Here is a 10647-nt window from a genome sequence, read left to right as displayed (position 1 = left end):
GTGTATACAAACGGCATTTAGCGTGTGTAGAAACGTAATGGCAATCCTTAAAGGCAGTGCGATAAATCGCCGAGATGGTCATTGTCCCCATGTCATGATTTTTGGGACCAACTTTAACGAAATCGTGAGAGTAAGAGCTATGCTTAACGAAGAACACTTTTTATTGACTGATTACTTAGAAGTATCAAAATAACGAATTATGCCATTCTGTTGTTTAAGTCAGTTTCATGGTTTCTGTTTGTAAGCTGGTTGAATGTTGCCTTTAATGAAAGCAATTTGCAACAGTTCACGTACGAGTTTAGTAGTAGATTAATAATAATACCAATAATTAAACACATAAATACAGTAATTTCAAAGCGTTGAAAGGTATTGAATTATTAAATGATCGTCCAGAGACCCGTGAACAACGTTCAAATATGTCATACACTTTCGTCAATTTTACCATGAACGCGTAGACGAAAGTTTGGAAATTATCTGAAAAATGGACTGTTGTGGCTTATCAATTTGCTGCAAAAGTAAGCCGCATATGTGATATTGTTGGCTGTTAAGACTCAATGCTTTTTATTGAGCTATCTAGACAATGTTACTAATAATCAAATATAAAAAAGACATAGTTGAATAACGGTTTATTACGGTCGAGTTTCAGGTGTGGAAAAATGGTACTCAACATAGTGCTGAATGCTTATACACTGTATCATCAAATAGTTCCGATACCAGTAGACAGGAAGCATTTTTTTTTAATCATTAGTTGAAGAACCTGCATATGCCCAAAAGGTCCACCGTCGCCGACATGGTGACGCGCATCAGAACAGAGTGCGAACTCGGCGAGTGGTGCTTCGTGGGGGTAAAATAAACGTTATCACGATACTCCATTACATATAGGAATGTGTATACGATATAAACTACCTAAAACTAGGGATGCAAACGAATGGCAAAATCGATATTCGAATATTCGGTAATTCTTTCGATCGAATATTCGAATATTCGATAAAAATTGAATCTTTAAAAAGTTATAGTTATCTATTAATATTAGTTATAAACCATGATACCCTTTTCTTTATCTGTCGAATGTTTCCAGTGTTATCGTAATACAATACAATACATAGCAGCGTGTCGAATATTATTACATCGACATATGAAATACATATCTAGCACATAACAAGCACATAACAAGCACATACAATTCAATGAAATCACTCATCAATAAAATCATCACATATGATGGCCTTGTTCTTATCCAGAAATATTGTCTTATCAACAAGATCACATGACAGTCTGTTTCTAAGTTTGTTAACAATGAGTCCGGCGCAGGAGAAAATTCTTTCTGATGGCACAGACGTCGCAGGTATCCCAAGCAGTTGGCGAGCAACATGTGCAACGCGAGGAAAGCGTCCCTCGTTCTTTTTCCATCATGCAAGTGGAGTGGCCTCCTCGTCGGAAGGTTCGTGCCGGTACCGACTCAGCTCGTCGTTAGCCGTCTTGGTCGTCTTTGGAACCATGAAGCTAAGACGGGGTCGTTTGGAGGGTGTTGACGCACTCTCGTCGGGGTTGGCAACCGAAATGGAACATCGTCCAATCTACTCTCGAGCGCGTCTTCCGTGTAGCGCCGCTGTTCCGTTGACAGGAAGTCCAGGTCTTTGTAGCGGGGGTCCAATAGAGCGGCTAGGACTAGGGTGGATGTGGCGGTGGCATGGTTCGAAGGTCGGAAGCGGCGACGAAGCTCAGCAGCAATAACACCCTTCACTTCCTTGACGACATGGGAATCAGCCTCGCATGCACGGAGTGTGTTGTCCAAAAGACTTGTCACCATGAGATAAACTTCACTGCATGACACGTTCTTCTCCGTTGACAGATACGAAGTCGTCTCAGTCAAATGACTGAGTACGTCACTGAGCTCGGAGACGACGGTCCACTCGCCGTCCTTCAACGACAGGTGCTGGTCGGCCTTCCGGGTAACCCGAGTGTCCAGCATGAGGTCGGAAAGGACGCGGCGTTGCTCGTTCAGCCGGGCCAGTATAGCATGCGTGATGTTCCATCGGGTTGTAACATCCTGCACCAGCTCGTGTTTGGGCACCTTTAGAGTAGCTTGGCGCTTGCGCATTTCGGCCGTCAATGTAGTCGAGTGTTTGATGTGCCCGACCAGCTTACGACATCTGGAGACGACCCTGTTGACATCAGTGAGAGCAAATGCCGGCTTGATGGCCAGCTGCAGTGTTTGCCCAAAGCACCCAGAACATGTTTAAGACCAGAAACGGTAAACTTTTTCATTGATTGCTGTTTACTGCTTTCACTTTGAGAACTCGGATGCTTAGCCTTCACGTGATTCCAGAGATTAGTCGTCGTGCCCATGTACGACAACCTCACACTGCATAGTTTGCACGTGACAGATTTCTTGTCAACAGAGCGCGTGAAATAAGTCCATACTTCAGATGTGGCTGGCATCTTTTACGTTGTTAAGAAATACAAATCTAACATATAATAATAATAAGTTTAACTTATAATGTTTTGCGAACATATATTCTGAAGGAATGAAGTGGTATCTACTTTCAGCGTATAATATCAATCGCCGATTTGAGCAATATTGCTCAGCTTAATTGGCAGGCAAACTGACAAGAGGGTGTGAAGACCGCTTCCTTAAATTCTTAATTGGCATGGTCATTTAAAAGAACTAAAAATCAATTGTTGATGTGACATCAAAACTTGTTTGATGTCACTTCCTAATAGCCAGTTATTTTACAATTATGGACACTGTTTATAATACCCTACGATCGATCCCTAATTGACACATGACGCACACTCGATTGTCATCTCGTTAACGCCTCAGGCACAAGATGCGTATTGTTGTAAAAACAAGACAATATAATTTTAAACACAACAACTGCCCTAAAGACTCAAGAATTATATCATTATTTTTTGAAAAAAAAAATCGAATATTCGAATACCGATTTTAACATTCGAATACTAAACGTTCGATCGAATATTCGTTTGCATCCCTACCTAAAACGCAATGGCGTAGCTACATATAGGCCGTGTAGGCCTAGGCTTACAACTTTTTTGAAAATGACAAAATTTAAATAACGCAAAAATGCAATTAAAACTAATAGCTACCTCAACAACTCTGAAGCAAAGTTGATGTTTATTTAAACTACGTACAGTGTATATTGCTTGATTTTATTGTAATAATTGCAAATATAATTAAGTGTGTGTAATGTGCATATGAACGTCCCAAAACTCACATAGGATCATCGGGCCTACAAGTATTTTAAGTCAGTACAAAAAGAAGTTCGTAGAAATTCACTTTAAATTTGAGACCAGGGGATAGTAAAACTATGTATGTAAAGCTGATTAAAATATATGACAAAAGTTCGATATAATTTCAGACCGGAAACAACGTGATTGTTGAATATGCAGCAAAATGGAGGGCGGATAGGCGGCGGTCGCGCTTTGTAAGTGGCATATGTAGACGGGGTTGCCACAAACAGTGTTTCCTTCTGCATGTTTACCAAGAAAAGTGACCACTCATTCATTCGTTCGTTCGTTCGTTTATTCATTCATTTATTCCTTCATCCATTCGTTCATTCCTTCATCCATTCGTTCATTCATTTCCACTCACTCACTCACTCACTCACTCACTCACTCACTCACTCACTCACTCACTCACTCACTCACTCACTCACTCACTCACTCACTCACTCACTCACTCACTCACTCACTCACTCACTCACTCACTCACTCACTCACTCACTCACTCACTCACTCACTCACTCACTCACTCACTCACTCACTCACTCACTCACTCACTCACTCACTCACTCACTCACTCACTCACTCACTCACTCACTCACTCACTCACTCACTCACTCACTCACTCACTCACTCACTCACTCACTCACTCACTACTCGAAACACTCTCTAGTTATGATTTTTTTATGAAGTATACCCTGTAAACGCATCTATTCTGTTAAAAAGGATTTGTTAAATAAATAAGGTTGGAACGAAGTGATCAGTGCCTATTTACAAACCGCGGTACAAAAAAGTTGTTTCTAAATAAAGCGACGTTTTTGGAATGCGCCATATGACGAATCTTTGACAACTAAAAATCGGATTAAGGGAGTATAGGCTTTGGAACATTTGATAATGTCTGGGGCAAATAAAACAGCTAACTTTTCTCAAATAAATAATAAAGGATAATTGTTTGTTTCGGAGTAAGATAGTAATACTTTTCACCGAGTGAGCACCAAAAACTATTAATATTTAGTGTAATATATAATAAAGTACCTTTGGTGTTCACGTTGTAAAATGTATTGCGTTTTTACACTGAAACCAATATGTTTTTTCTCTTTTATTATATGCCATACAAATGATATATTAAATTTAATTCAATTGTAGTTCTTTTTGAAAAGCGTGCCAAAATGCATGCAAACGTAACGTCATTTCAGAAAATTACGTCGTTTAACTTGTGTCTCAGCCCTGCCTCTGACGTTTGATTTGGGATTGAGAGCTGGTCATAAATTTAAAACAAAGAAAATATCAAAATGTTATTTCACTGTTCCAAACAGTGAAATAATATTATTATTTTACTGATAAATCCCTATAAATCACGGGAAAGCATATAATTAAAAATTACCTACTTTTGGAAGGCGATCGAGTGCAAAATAAAGATAATTTTGATGACCGAAATGGCTCCAGATATACGCCAAATTGCAATGGGCCTATACATGCAAATGTCAGTATTCCCAGCTACACCCCTGTTTACATGCATGTACAATATCATGAACTTTGAAAAGTCAGGTAATGAACTTGGCATTTTAAATAGCAACTCGTAGCGCACTTGGATTTGGAGAAACACACCATTTTATGATAATTTTATTTCTTCTTAAAGAAACATTTAAATAAGTCAACGAGCCCGCACAATATTTTCTTGTCCTCCCTCACGTCTTCTTTGATGCCACCAGTCCGACTTCCTCTTATCTCCTCTTGTGCTGCAGCCTTATCCGCGCCGCCCTTACGTTTACCCATCTTCCGGGGCCGCCTGCCGCTCTCCACCTCTTGGCTACTTCCTTGGTACGACACGCAATATCCTGCTGACCGCTTGGACTTACATGTATGTTTGTTCTTATATACATGATTGTCTAAAAGGTTTGCTATCTCGTCCATCGGCTTTATAGAATAATCCCTTTTCCGCTCTCTCTTTGTTTGCATGTCTTCATGTTTATTTACATCACTTCTTTTCCCTTTTAAAATACACTTTTTGATATATTTCTCTTCCCGTTTCTGTTCTGTTCGGACACTTTGCAGTTTTTGTTTCAGTGCCTGGTTTAGCTTAATAGTTGTCTTGTTCAGTATTTCATAATTCAACTTTTCGCGTTTCAAGTCTTCTATAATCTGTTCTAGCTGCTTATCCGCACGAGCTATGTATTTTGCGCACTGTTTCTCATAAAGTTCCCTTAACTCTTCTCCTTTGAGCTTCTGTGATTTTCTGAGAGTCTTTAACTCTTCTAGAAGTTTCTTCATCTCCGATCGGAATTCATCACCGTAGTCAATTCTTGTTTTGTCATTTCCCGCATGTCCACATATAACGGTCTCAGAAGTGCTGTTGGTTTTACGCGTGGCCTCATGTGCATTGAACTCTCTTTGAACAAGTTCACGAACCAACTTTTGGATCATCATTGGATCAGTGGCAGTAAGCTCATTTTGGATCTTTGGGTGGGTGGTGGCTTGTACTTCTTCCAAACTACTCTCACTGTTACTGTCACTGAAGTTCAACGAGTCTTGGCCGTAGGTGTTAACATCTACCGTTGGTTTAACAGAACTCGGTAGCTTTACGTTTGTCATGTTTGGTTTACACACCAAGTTTGGTGCATACATCGTTTCTTCTTTGTGTGTGCGAGTATCGTTTAGTTTTAAAAGTGCTGACATCTTGACAGCGGGGTAGTAGTAATTGACATCTCCTTGCTCATCTTCATTGTCGTCGCTCGATTCGGATGAGAGTGTACCTTTTGCAAGGTACTTTGCAAGTTTCCTACTTGGCCTTGTTTTAGCTGGTGATTGAACCACATGGTTTGAATCTCTGTGTTTAACTGCGCTTAGTGGTGGGTGTCCAATTTCGTCGGGGAAGATGACTGAAAATGGCTTTTCACCATGTGGTTGCGAACCAGACACTGCCACGTACTTTCGGACATTTTTTTCTCTTGATGAATTGTCTTGGTCTTCTTCAAATGTCTGATCATCGTCTGTCTCCTCTGATTCACCATCTGTTAATGACTTTTCGTCATTTTCTTTGAAAGCGCTACATGGTTCTTCGTTTTTGCCATCTTCAGTATTGTCCTCATCCGACAATGATACTAGATCTTTGTCAAAGACGAAATTAATTCTTCTCTGTGCATACATATTTGGAGTATCATTCATTTCAAGTTCCCTTTCTATTGTTGTCTCTGAACTGGCAGCAACTTGGTTGTAATTAGCGATTGTTGGTTCCTTCGACTTAATCTTAATCGCTGGCTCACTTGGGCCCCAGAATTGTTCATCGGAAGTTGTTGTTTCAGGGTTTGAATCAGCTCGAACATCTATTGCTTGTATAGCTTGTAGTTTCTCCTGAAGTTCAGCCCTCGTCTCGCTGCTTGCTTCTCGCATCTTGGCGTTCTTCTCGGCTAACATTGCCAGTTTAGCATCCAAGCTCTCCAAATCATTATCATCATCAGTATGTTTTACAGACACGCAGTCACATCTGGCAAACCTCGACGCAGATGTGTCAATAGTTGGCTGCTTCACCCCAGAGTAACCGATTTGGTTCCGCTGCGTGTCAGTGTAGACCGTTGTTTTCGCCTCAGAGAGAATCCGAGCGGATTCTTCATCCATTCTCATCTCACACTGGTGGTGTTCGTCCATGTCCGGAGCGTTGTACTCTCTCATGGCGGCGTATATGATGTCCGGAGGTGATCCAGTGTAAACGGTTGTGCTCGCTTCAGACAGAATCCGGGCGGATTCTTCCTCCATTCTCAACTCACGCTGGTGGCGCTCATCCATGCCCGGCAAGTTGTACTGTCTCATAGTGGTGTACTTGTTGTCTGGCTGTGTGCCTGTAAAGACGGTTGTTCTCGCTTCGGACATAATATTGGATAGTTTCTCCGCCATGTTTTCCCCACGCTGACTGCCCTCGTCGATGGCATATCCTTCTTCTGATATGTACTCTATGTCGTCGGCGTACTTACTATCCAGTCGGATGTTAGCAAGGACGGAGGCCATCCGGCCGCTGCCCATTTCGGACTCATGCTGTTTTTCCTGCTGCTGCTGCTGCTGCTGCTGCTGTTCTCTCAGGTTGCTCATGACGTCCGTCAGACTCTCGGCAAGGCTCAAGTCATCATCATCGTCGTCGTACCTGAATCAAATTTACTTAGTGACATGAATTTGACAAGAATAGCCTGACAGTAAAGGTCACGCGGAAATCTTACAAATATTAAATGATATATATTGGAAATAAAGTTGCATTATTAAGCAGAAAACATGTTTTACCGATATTCGTTCTGTCTTGCTGGAGAATGAGCCTGCTCGCTGCCATCCTGGCGCCATGATGGTCGAGAACTCTCGGAGAGGGGCGCCGGATTCCTCTGCACAATGTCGAAGTTAGCGTTGTCGCTTGTTTGCGTGTCACTCAACCACGAAGGTGTCCTGTTTTCAAAGCATACTTTAAAAATCATGCGAGAAAAAACAAATACCGCACTACAAATCTGCTGTCAAATTATGAAAAGAAAACAAAGAAAGATGCTGCTTACATACATTCAAATTAGGTTACTACTTACGGTTTTCTCTGCGTCTTTGGTGTGCATGACGGCATCAGATTTCCGATGGCGTCACTTAGCCAGACAGGCGTTGACGACTCCGTGCTGAAATTTAACCCAGTAATACCACATGAAATATTTCAAATTGTTGTCAATAAATGCAATGAAAACCTCAGCGTCAAGCCCAGTTTAGAAAACAACAACAACAACAACAACAACAAAAACAACAACAACAATATAAATCATGTGTAGAGGCAGAGGGTAAGTGCCAACAAGACACTTACTGAGAGACACAAACGTACAACACCAAAAACAGACCACACACGCATCGAAAAAGCTTTATTAAAATTTAGAATACAGCCTACATTTGCAGCCAACGATATTGCAGATAGCCAATCTTTAAGTTCTATGCCTAATCATTAAGAATTTCAACTTTTGCGGGTGTTAAAAGGTCCGCCCACTGCCACAAACCAGATAGACATACCATGTGTCAGCTTTTACTTTGAAAATATTTGTCAGCCAATGAGGTAGTATTCTTAGACAGTTAAATGACCTGAAGTAATATTTCAATGATTAAGAAGGGCCCATTCGCTCATTCTTAACCATTAAAATGTTAATTAATGTCATCTAACTGTGGCATGATGGAAGCACCGCCTCGGAACGGTCAGTGAAATACAATTTCACTTGAAGACGAGTCAACTGGGGCTTACATTAATGTACAAGCGCCTAACCTCACACTTGTCCTATTACTGATCAATAATTACAAAATAAAAGCCAGCATCAACTTGTTTATGAAAACAATGAAGAAAAAAAAGTAAAACTTACATAACACATACGTTCAGATATGCCGTTGAACAGAACAACATTATTGGTGGGACTTAATTCTTACCTTTCGTAATATGCAGCATTTGTTGTCGGAGGCGGAGACAGAGAGTCACGTGCTTTCTTCAGCCAATCAGCGCCGTCTGTCATTTCAGTTGGCTTGCTTGATCTGCTATGGATAAAAATACAACTTAATTTTATAAATTTATTTAGCTACATGTAGCTAGCCTCAATTCCGTTTTCTGGGAACAGCATATGCAGTACTGACGGGGCAAAATAATCTGCATCTAGTTTGGCTTGAACCCATGACCTCCAGGGTGAAAGGTGGACGCCTATCCACTATTTCTCCAACTTCAAATCGTTGATTTATCTTTAAACATAATAGAAAGAAAAATAAATAAATTAAAATACAAAATTTTCTCAATAAAACAATAAACCCAGAACTATAATAATTTCAATGTTGTTTTGTTAATTTTCTTACATTTTACGAATGGTTATACTTATTCTGACCTATAATCAGTTGTAATGTTAGAAGTTGCAGGCTCGAGCCACGCCATATCACCCAGATCATTATTGGACTCTCTGAGCAATTCCTCTGGCAGCTGGTAGTGGGAGGCCTGACTTCCAGTTTTCGAACTTGCGGTGGACTCAATCCAGGAAAGGTCACCCAGATCATTTTTAGACGCTCTCAGCAGTTCCGGCGGCGGTTGGTAGTGCGACGTTGCACTTCCGGTTTTAAGACTGGCTCGTGACTCAAGCCATGATATGTCACCCAGATCATTATTTGACTCTGGCAGCAGCTTGGATGGCTTCTCATTGGGGGAGACGGAATTTCCGGCCTTACTGTGTATGCTGGAACTGCCAGTCGACCCACGCACGCTGAAAGAAATTCAAGGACTGGTATATGAAAACAATGCAAAATGCAACTTTCAGAATAAATTAAAAAAAAAGTAGTGTTGAACAAAACACACAATCTCCGCTATTTCCGACTTATTGGTTACCTGTTGCGTTCATGCTATGCATTTTACAACATAAGCAGTATTTAAGATGCTCAGAACTTCTCCATGTTACTCACCCTAGTGATGGTTGTGAAGTGCCGTTGTGCAGCCAGTCATCATCACCGCAGTGCAGTCCGCTATGGCCGCTTGAAGTGTGCGGTCGCATGTCCGAACCGTATCCGGAAACCGACCTATTTGTTTCGTTCGGCCTATAGTTGTACTCTCCCAATGCCGGGAGATTGTGGCTGGACTTCAACTGACGGTCAACATAGTCGTGGTTGGAACCGCTGTGGTAGGTTGGCGTGTATCCGCCGCTGGACGAACCAAAACCAGATCCGGTACGCGAACCAAAACTACCATAACCAGAATCGGTAGTAAGTAGACAATCTGAAGTACCGAAATTAGATCCGGGACGCAGGATAGAAGTACCGAAACCAATTCCGGTACTGAGACCCGATGTCGCTGAGTAGGGAGCTTGCCACGGAAGAGCCGCGGCGGTAGAGCGCTTACTAGGACCGTTACTGGGCTCATACCCTCTAAAATTATACGCACGTCAGGATGTATTTTACTACTTGTAATAGACAGATTAGAAATAACATGACTGTTTGTAATAAGTAATACAGTGAATGCGATATTTTGACAATCACGTAAGTTTAGAGTTAAACACGTATAGAAATGTAGGGATATTATAAATTGATGATTATTGAATCAAATCCAAAACATTTCAAAAATAAATATCTTACCCAGGAAGATGTCCTTTCGCTCTACTAATCATTATTAGTATTTAATATACAAAATGCCATATGTAGCATAAATGAAGCAAATTATATCACAGCAAATTTGAACGTGTGCTTGCACAGAGTTAAGACTTCAAACTGACCAGTTGTCAGGAGGACGACGTTAATTAAAGCAGAATTTGACGTCATAACGTCATAATTTCCAAATGACGGAGCTGCATTATGGGATCATTATACGGACGTTGGCAGTTTACGTCTAATGTTCAAAAAGGATTATATTTTTTCTACCCTACGCGTACACATGTATCTGCT

The sequence above is a fragment of the Mya arenaria genome, chromosome 3 (genome assembly GCF_026914265.1).
Source record: "Mya arenaria isolate MELC-2E11 chromosome 3, ASM2691426v1".
Lineage (NCBI taxonomy): Eukaryota > Metazoa > Mollusca > Bivalvia > Myida > Myidae > Mya > Mya arenaria.
The sequence above is the reverse complement of the archived record's forward strand: the minus strand, read 5'-3'. Positions refer to the sequence as shown.